Source organism: Chinchilla lanigera, unplaced genomic scaffold, assembly GCF_000276665.1.
Source record: "Chinchilla lanigera isolate Chin_1 unplaced genomic scaffold, ChiLan1.0 scaffold00213, whole genome shotgun sequence".
NCBI lineage: Eukaryota > Metazoa > Chordata > Mammalia > Rodentia > Chinchillidae > Chinchilla > Chinchilla lanigera.
In genome coordinates this window covers 175,607-186,483 of record NW_004955614.1, presented here as the reverse complement: position 1 = coordinate 186,483, position 10,877 = coordinate 175,607, and the positions used below count along the sequence as shown (strand labels likewise).

General features: G+C 37.6%; 1 pseudogene; it reads left to right on the top strand.

Moving 5' to 3' along the window:
* Positions 1–1,346: 1,346 nt before the first annotated feature.
* Positions 1,347–10,753, top strand: LOC102030024 (annotated as a pseudogene).
* Positions 10,754–10,877: the final 124 nt, after the last annotated feature.

Sequence of the window (10,877 nt, the reverse complement as noted above, 5' to 3'; positions counted from 1 at the left end):
TCCTGTATGAGTCCTGAACTGAGTGGAGACATAGATTTAGGTGATTCACAAACTGTAGACCCTGCAGTTTGTGTCCGAATCATGCCTGTACCCTAAACCGCCTGATTTTTGTTCTTGATCAGCCTGTGTGATGTACATTTACTGATTTTCATGTTAAGCCATGCATGGGATGAAACTTGCTTGGTCATGCTGTATGATCTTTTTGATGATTCACTACATTCTATTTGAAGTATCAAAGTATCATTCACTACATTCTATTTGAAGAGAATATTTGCTTATATGTTTATGAAAGGGGTTGATCTATTCTTTTCTTTTCTTTGATATATCTTTGTCTGGTTTTGGAATCAGGGTAATTGCAGCACCAAGGCATGATTTTGGGTGGAGGAGCAGAGAACTGGGGAATGAAAAACAAACCTTAATTGATGATATATGAAGAGAGTAAAGTAAGGTAGGCAAGTCTATTGAGCAGTAAAGAAAATTAATAGTGAAGGAGAACAGTCACTGGAAAGAATGACTGAGATAAGAAAAAAGAAAAAACAGGAGAAAATGCAAAGACCAGCAGGAAAAGAAACATTTGGGGGAAAAAAGGGGAAAGGAGAGAAAAGAAACTAAAAGAGGAGAAAAAAGGGTAAGGAGAATTTTCAATTTACCTTCAAAAAATCAAGACAGGAAGGATGAAAATAATACAAAATAGCAAAATCAAAAAAGATTGAGTCAAAGAAAAAAATTCCTGTATTATTTAATGAATGGTCTCCCTCAAATATTTGCAATGTTAGGATACATCTAGTCATGGAACCATGCCTAGCTATAGGACCAACGCAGTTTGAGATGCCCTTTTTGCACTAAAAGCCATTTTGTTCCCCTGCACTGTGGTTACCATCCAAGCCAAAGTGTCTCTTTGCTTCTGTTGGTAAATGGGGAATGCAATCAGCCCTTTGATCTCTGATGGATGTGGGCTCAAAGCAGGGGGTTTGATTAGGTTGTTGTACTTAATGTCCTCAGTCATGGGGTCGGTTCCTCATTTAACTCCCCAGGAACTGTTCACATCTAAGATTAGGTGAGTTAGTTATTCCTTGCCTCTAATGCTCCTACCATGTTCCCTTGGGAGAGGAGTGCTGCTCCTCTGGCATGAATCTGCTTTCTCCCCTGGGGAAATGGCACTGCTCCTCTGCTGTGACTCTGTTTCTGTTCTTGGGGCTGGCTGCCACTCATCTTGCAGAGGTCTGCTTGCTGCCCAGGGGGACAGTGCATCATTCATCCACTGTGGGTTTTCTTGATCATGAGTCACCACACCTCCACTGTGAGAGTCTGCTTCCTCACCTGCAGTAAAGTGCCATTTACCCAATATGATTCTGCTTGACCCCAAAGTGCTAAGCACCATTACCCCAGTGGGTGTCATCTTTCTCATGTTAAAGAGTGACAATTTTCATTTACCATGGATCTGCTTACTCACAAGTAAGGGTGCTGCCTCCATACTATTTTCAATAGCAAATGTATTCATCTTCATTCCCTTTGTGTGCAAGAGTTTTGTTTCTCTGCATACTTCAAAACGCTAGTTATCTTTCATCATTTTAGTAGTATTTAATTATGGTTTAATTGAATTTGCCTGACAATTAGTGACAATGAACATCTTTTATGTATCTCTTGATCATCTATATGTTTAAAAATGTCTATGACAATTACATGCAAATTTTTATTGGATTGCTTTCTTGTTACTGAGTAGTTTGAATTCCTTATAAATTTTATATAGAGATAGATAGATAGATAGATAGATAGATAGATAGATAGATACACAGATAGATAGATACATAGACAGATACATAGACACATAGGACTCTTTTTGCTCTAGTGCCTTGGTTGAAGAGTTTTTGTACTTCCATGTAAATTTAAGGGTTTTTATCCTATTTTATGAGGGAATTTTACTGGAATTTTGATAGAGATTTCATTGAACCTGTAGATTGCCTCAGGCAGTAGGGACATGTTAAGAATATTAATTCTTCCATACAATAAACATAGATACCTTTCCATTTATTTGTCTGCTTTAATTTCATTCATTCATGCTTTACACTTTTCACCACATAAAGATTGTATTTCATTGGTAAAATTTATTTCTGACTGTTTTAAATTTTTGAAGCTATTGCAATTGAGTTTTTTACTAGTGCAGGTAAATAATGAATTTATTCATCACAGGAAGTTGGAACATGTACATGACAGAACTTAATTCTTCTTTCATCTCTGACACCACTCCCAACATCTTAGTCCTCTTCCTATTTAAAAAAATATCTATCTCCCTATTTCTTATTCTTTATCTATATTTTGCCATTTGATTTATTTGTACTTTGGGATTGTTAAATAAGAGAAACTATACAATATTTAAGTGTATGTGACTGATTTATCTAACTTAACATTATGGATTCAAGGGGCATCTGTTTTCTTACAAATGATTTAAATTTATTCTTCTTTATATCAGTAAAGTACCATTGTGTGTAAATAACACATTTCACTTATCAATTCTTCTGTTGATGGACATATAGACCACTTATGAAATTCAAATATTATGAATAATTTTGCTGTAAAATTGAATATGCATGTACTACTGCAATGTGACATCTTTAAATCTTTGCGGAAGATTCCTAGAAGAGGAATACCTGGATCAAATAGAAGATTTTGGAGGAATTACCACACAGATTTCCAAAGTGGTTATACTAGCTTACATCCCATGCAATAATAAAGAGGGTTCTTTCCCCCACCCAGCCTTACCAGCATTTGTTTTTATTTAATATTTACATGATACCCATTCTTTCTGGAGTCAAATAGAACCTCAGTGTTGTTTTTATTTGCATTTTACTAGTGATCAGTGGTGTTGAACATTTTTTCATGCCTTTATGTACCATTTGTACTTCCCCTCAGAAGTGCATATTCATTTTTGTGCACATTTTTTTTTTTTTTTGGTTTTTCTCCGGTACCGGGAACCAAACTCACGACCTGGCACTTGCCAGGCAGGCGCTTTGCCGCTGAGCTAAATCCCCAGCCCTTTGTGCACATTTTTGATTGGGTCTTTTATGCTAGTGGTTTTATTTTTGAGTTCTTCGTATATTCTAGATATTAATTCCCTATCTGTGGTATAGCTGGAAAATTTTTCTACCATTCTGTAAGTTCTGTTTTCATTCTGTTGATTGTATCCTTTGTTCTGCAGAAGCTTTGAAATTTGCTATAATTTCATTTGGTGGTTTTTGATGTATTTTTCTTGTGCAAGTAGAGTTCTTTTTGAAGAGTCCTTGCCTATGCCTAGGCAAGGCAAACTTGAAGAGGTTTACTTACATAATTTCCAAGTAAGTTAACTTTTGTCTTAATACATACATATTTGAACCGTTTTTATTTTAGTTTAGAATATGAGATATTCTATTGTGAGACATATGGGTATAGATTCCAAATTCTGCATATAAATGGTCAGTTTTCCCAATACCATTCACCAAAAAAAGCTATTTTTCCTAAGCATATGTTTTTTGTTCTTTTTGTTAAGGATCAGATAGTTGAATGTTCCTGTAGTTGTTGTTCTATTCTTTATTCTTTTCCACTGGTCTACATGCATATTCCTGTGTTAGAACCATACTGTTGTAATCAATTTTGTTTTTTAATATAATTTGAAATCTGGGCTTGCAATGCCTCCCATTTTGCTATTGTGAACTGGGAAAGTTTTTGCTCTTCTCAGTTACAGAATACATCCTTATTCTGTCTTGTAGAAATTGCTGCTGTTTGTGTCCAAAACAAGCATCCTTGTTCCTGGCACACAGCTACTCTAACCTTCTCAACCAAACCAGGAGAGCAGGAAAAGGAATTATAGACAATCTTTGTGCTTCATTAAATAATTTACCCATTCTTGCTGCTTTTGCTCTTTTCCATAACTATTTTCCATAACCATATGGTTTCCATAACCATAAACTATTACCCTCTGCCATGTGCCACCCTGCCTTGGAACCAATCAAGTATGGACTGAAACCTCCACAAACTTAATATTGACCCTCACGGGAGAGATACTGAGTCCTGGACAGCTTCAGGGACCTCAGGGAGCCATGCCCTGCACCCTCACAATTGTGAGAGCAAAGCTGAGCCCCACACAGCTTTAGGAAAGTCTGTGAGACATACCCTAACATTGACACTATCACTGAAGGGACACTGAGCTCTGGACAGATTCAGGGGCCACAGTGAACCATGCCCTGCACACCAACCATTGTGGGAGTGATGCTGAGCACCAGGACAATTTCAAGAAACTCTGTGAGCCACTCCCTGCACTCCCACAGTTTGGAAAGTCATGTAGAGCCCCAGAGAGATTCAGGAAACAATGTGAGCTGTGCACCACCCCACCCCCAGGGAAGCACCCCCACCCTCAGGGGGCTAAGTGAGCCATGTGCCACACTCCCACAGCCAAGTGGAATGAGGTTGAGCTCTTGACAGCTTTAGAAAACTGCAAGCTGTGCCCCAAGCCCCCACCATTACAGAAGTCATGCTGAGCCCTAGAGAATTCCAGGAGCCTGGTGAGTTGCTTCCTGGCCCTCCAACATTGCAAGAGTAATGATGATTCCCATGTAAATTCAAGAGCAACAGTGACCATCCCCCTGCCTCTCTACAATCAGGGGAGTGACACTGAGCCCCAGTGAAATTTGGGAGCTGTGAAAATTTCAAAATGAAGGAGCAAAACGCAATCTCAGACATCCAGACCATCTATATGAAGTCCAGGAGACACTGACAAGAACTTGGAGTTGACACACTTGAAATTTCTGAAATGATAGCAAGAGAAGTAAAGATATAACTCAAACAGGCCATGGAAGAAATCAGATCAGAAATGATCTCAGAGGTAAAAAAAAGAAATGACAACAATAATGATTGAATTGCTCAGCATATCTAAAGAAGACATATATAAAAAGTAGAGGAGCATAGGAAAATGATAGAAACATTGAATGAACACTGTAGGAAAGATTAGAATGCATGAAGCAGATTCAAACAGTTATCAAGGAAATTTAAAATTCCACTGAAAGCTGGTAGAACTGCTCAAAAACACTGAAGGGTGACTTTCAGAGCTTAAAAATAGCATTGCAGCTAATGAATAAAAAAGGACAGATCTCTTAAAAATAACAAGGGACTAGGAAATAATAATACAAAAGCTGCAAAATGAGGTAAAGAAAAATAATAATATAAGATAAATAGGTGTCAACAAACAGCAAGAGTCAACATGGATAACATAAAAAGATTATTTGCTAAGTAATAGCAGAAAATTTCCCCAAAATAGGGGAAGAACCTGACATACAGTAAGTGAGGCATATAGAACTACAATTAGCCATAATCAAAATAAATCTACACCCAGACATATAGTGATCAACATCTGAAAAATTCAACAAAAAAACCCTCAGAATATTAAAAGCTGTTAGAGAAAAGAAACAAATCACATATAAAGGAAAGTCCATCAGAACTACAACAGATTTCTCAACACAAACCATCAAGTTAAGAAGAGCTTGCAGTGAAGTACTTGAGGTTCTGAAAGAAAAGAGTTTCCAACCCAGATTGATGTACTTTGCAAAGCTATCTTTCAAAATTGATGGAGAAATAAGATACTTCCACGACAAAGAACAACTGAAGAAATTCACCACCACCAAACCAACATTACCAAGGGTACTGTAAGATAGTCTAGACAGAGATAAAAATGAGCACAACTTCAACAACAGCAATAGAGAGGAATTGTCAAAGAGACCAAGCAGTTAAATAGAAGGGAAAAGTAGGGAAGCAACAGCATAAAAATAACATGATAAATATAAACCAGTACATATCAGTTATAATGATAAATGTAAATGGCCTCAATTCACCAATCAAAAGAAGCAGACTGGCAGAGTGGATCAGGAAACAAAATCCAACAATATGTGATATACAAGAAACACATTTAGCACAAAAGGAAATTCACAGACTGAAACTGAAAGGATGGAAAAGAGTACACCATGTGACAAGAAACCAGAAAAAGCTGGGGTAGCTATTCTGTTTGCAGACAATGTGAACTTCAAACCAAGAATAAACAAAACAGATGAAAAAGGTCACTGTATACTTGCTAGGGGAAAACTGCAAGAGGAAGACAAAACAATCATAAATATTTATGCACCAAATACAGGAGTGCTCAGGTATATAAGGCAAATTTTAACAGACTTGAAAAATCAAATAAACAATAACACAGTTGTACTGGGGGACTTTAATATTTCATTATCACAAGGAGATAGATCAACTAGGCAAAAAATCAGCAAAGGAATAATAGAACTGAACAAAACTTATGAACAAGTGGACTTAGTAGACTTTTACAGAGTGTTTCACTCAACAACATCAGAATACACATTCTCAGCTGCACAGAGATGTTCCCTAAATTAGACCATATACAGGCTGATAAAACATGCTTAACTAAATGCAAAGGAATTAAAATAATCCCATGCATACTATCAGACCGTAGTGCAATGAAATTGAAAATTATTGACAAAAGAAATTCAAAAACTCCATCAACACATGAAAATTAAATAACATTCTCCTGAGCAACCAATGGGTCACAGACAAAATTAAAGAAGAAGTTAGTATGCACAATCAAATGAAAATGCAGGCACAACTTACCAGAAGCTGTGGGACACAATCAAAGCAGTCCTAGGAGGGAAATATATACGGGTGAATTCTCACATCAGGAAAACAGAAAGAGCACAAATAAACAACCTTAGGCTGCTGTCTTAGTTACTTTTCTCTCATTGCTAAGACAAAATACCTGACACACAAAATTAAGAAAAGAAAGGTTTATTTAGCTCACAGTTTGTGGGGATTTCAGTCCACATTTGGCTGGCTCCAAGGCAGAGTGACACATGGCACAGAGTAACAGTTCATGGTGAGGAAAGACAGTAAAAGCAATAAGAGCAAAATGGGGGAGCAGCAGCTGGAAGTGCAAGCCTCATTTGGAACCAGAAGAGATGCAGAATAGTAAAAGCAATCTTGGACAACAAAGTAAGGCAGGAGATATCACAGTCCCTGACCTGAAATTATACTACAAAGCTACTGTGATAAAATCAGCATGGTACTGGCAAAAAGGGCAAACCTAAAGACCAATGGAGCACATAGGATTCAGACACAACTACAAACACACTCAGCCACCTTATCTTTAACAGAGGGGCCAAACACATTCGCTCGAAAAAAGATAGCCTCTTTAATAAATGGTGCTGGAGAAACTGCCATGCCACACATCAAAGACTAAAACTAGACTCATGTCTATCAACATGCACTTAACTAAAGTCAAAATGGATCAAAGATCTAAATATTAAAACAGAAACACTAAATCTACTGGAAGAGAAAGTAGGTGGAAATCTTGAAGAAGACATAGGTATCTGCAGAGAGTTCATGAACAAAAACCAAACTGCACAGGGAATACTTCAAAGAAACAACTACTGGAATCTCATCTTATTTTCTTTATTTTAAAGAGAAAAGAACAAACACAAAGGCAAAAACACTCTTTAGAATAAAATAAAATCACAAAATGTATTAAAATGCTACAGAATTTCAAAACAAGATTCTAGGAAATCAACAATTGTTGTTTATTACCTATTGTTATCATCAAAGTAGTTGCTCAGATTACCAACTATAGATATGCAAGATTGATCAAACAATTAAACATTAACTGTTCCTTTCAATAAGCCAATAGAAATTAGAAGTATATTTATAGTAGCTATCTTTTGTATATGTACATATATTTTTCCCTTTCCTTCTTTCTTTATTTTCTCTTTTCTGTCATCCCAGTTATACTTTCCTACTGAGCTGTCTATTTCCATTTCACAATATCTTTTGTACCTTTCAGATTTTATTTATGCTTTTAGGGTGTTACACTAGGGAGATAATGTAGTGTTTACACATGTGGGTCTGATTTATTTCACTTATGTGTGTGATCCCTAGTTGCATCTACTTACCTATAAAAGCCTTGAGTTTATCTCTCTTTATAACTGAAAAATACTCCATTATATAAAAAAACCACATCTTTTTTATCCACTTCCTGCACAGGGAATACTTCAAAGAATTAACACCGGTTGATGGGCATTTGTGTTATTTCCCAGATTTTGCTGTGCAAAATTGTGCTGCTATAAACATAGGTGCACATATATTGCTGGGATACGATTTTTTTTTATTCTTCTGGGAAAATAACCACAGGGGAATAGCTGGGTCAAATGGGACCTCTTATCCTAATTTTTTGAGGAATCTCAAGACTGATTTCCATAGTGGTTGAACCAGTAAAGAAAGGTTTCTTTTTCCCCAAAGCCTCTCCAGCATTTGTTGTTGGTTGATTTCTTGATGGTAGCCATTCCTACCGGGGTGAGATGGAATCTCAGTGTTGTTTCAATTTGCATCTCTTGAATGACCAAGAATGTTGAACATTTTTTCATGTACTGATTTCCTATTTGTATTTTTCACCTGAGAAGTATGTATTCATTATAGATTCCCATTTTTGGATTCAGTCTTTGAATGTGGGGGGGGGGTCTTATTTTTTTAATTCTTTCTATGTTCTAGATCTAAGCCCTTTGAGGGACAGTCAGCTAAAATGTTCCACTCTGTGGATTGTCTTGTCATTCTATTGGTGATTTCTTTTTTTTTTTTTGTCCTTATTTCTTTTTTATTTTAAACAGAATAATAATTTTAAGACTAACAATAGTAAAATACCAACTACATAGACAAAAACAAAACAAAGCAAAAACAATAAGAATGATACAGGGTTTCAGAACAAAATGATAGGAATTAACATTGTTATACTACATATTTTTGCATGCAATGAAGTTGCTCAAATTAACAGATGTAAGAATGCAAGCTTAATCAAACCATTAAAGAAAATAAAAAATGAAAACAAAACAAAAAAATCATTATAAATGATACAGACTTTCACTAAAAAGATGATAGGAATTCAACAACGGTTGTTATATTGCATATTTTTGCCTTCATATTAGTTGTTCAGATTACCATATACAGGCATGCAAAATTGGTCAAAAAATAAATAGTCTCTCTCTCTCTGGTTCTGCTGGTTCCCTCTGCTCTGGGTACCTAGCTGTGCAATGTGCTGTCATAACATGCCACCATCCTTTGCCCGTGCTCAGCCAAAATACAAAGCATGAGTCTGGAAGAACAGTTCAATCTGGAAACATCGATGCTGTTAAGACTATTGCAGATATCATTTGCACATGTTTTGGACCCAAGTCCATGATGAAGATGCTTTTGGATCCAATAGGAGGCATCGTGATGACCAATGATAGCAATACCATTCTTCAAGGATTCAAATGTAGCATCCAGCAGCCAAGTCAATGATTGAAATTAACCAGACACCAAGTGAAGAGGATGGTGATGGGACCATGTCAGTAATTATTCTTGAGGAAGAGATGTTGTCTGGAACTGAGCACTTCCTGGAGGAGCAGATGCACCCAACAGTGGTGATCAGTGCTTGCCAAAATACACTGGATGATATAATCAGCACTCTAAAGCAAATCAGCACCCCGCTGACATCAATAACTGTGATATGATGCTAAACATCATGAATAGCTCCACTACCTCAAAAGCAATCAGCTGGTAGTCTTCTTTGGCTTGTAATATTGCCCTCGATGCTGTCAAGACTACATAGTTTGAGGAAAATAGTCAGAAAGAAATCAACATCAAGGAATATGCAAAGGTGGAAAAGTTACCCGGGGGCATCGCTGAAGACTTGTGTGTCCTACATGGCATGGTGATTAACAAGGATGTGACCCGTGCACGAATGAAGTGCTACGTAGAGAACCCTCGAATTGTGTTGCTGGATTCATCTCTGGAATACAAGAAAGAAGAAAGCCAGACTGACAATGAGATTACATGAGAGGAAGACTTTGCCCAAATCCTCCAGATGAAAGAAGAGTACATTCAGCAGCTCTGTGAGAACATCATCCAGTTGAAGCCCGACACTGTCATCAGAGAAAAGGGCATTTCAGATTTAGCTCAGCACTACCTCTTGTGGGCCAATATCACAGCCATTCTTAGAGGTTTGAAGACAAACAATAATCAGATAGCTAGAGCCTGTGGGGTTCAGATAGTTAGCCAACTGGAAGAGCTGGAAGATGATGTTGGGACAGAAGCAGGCCTGCCAGAAATCAAGAAAATTGGAGATGAATACTTTACATTCATCACTGAGTGCAAAGACCCCAAGGCCTGTACCATCCTCTTCAGAGGAAGAAGAGTGCAACTTACAGGATGCTATGCAAGTGTGCTACAACATTCTCCTTGACCCTCAGCTGGTGCCAGGAGGTGGGGCCTCTGCAATGGCTGTGGCCCATGCCTTGACAGAAAAATGCAAGGCCATGACGGTGTGGAGCAATGGCCCTACAGAGCAGTAGACCAAGCTGTGGAGGTCATCCCTTACACACTCATCCAGAACTATGGGGCCAGCACCATCTGCTTACTGAATTCCCTTGCGGCCAAACATACAAAGGAAGGCTGTGAGATCTGGGGTGTAAATGGGGAGAGAGGAGATTTGGTGGACATGAAGGAACTGGGCATATGGGAGCCTTTGGCTGTGAAACAGCAAACATAAAAGACAGCAGTGGAAATGGCGGTTTTGCTGCTGAGGATTAATGACATTGCCTTAGAACACTGTGGATGTCTTTGTTTGGAAAGGATCAGGCTGAGGGGCAGCCATCAGTCCCACTCTGCCTCAGCTCAGTTTGCAAAAGGCACAGGCATGTAATGCTTCTTTACTGTAAGATTTCCATTTACTTTGCTTCCTATGGTTAAATCTAAGTCGCTTGAAAAATAAATAAATCAATAAATAAAGCATTGACTGTTTCTTTCAATAAACCATTAGACATCAG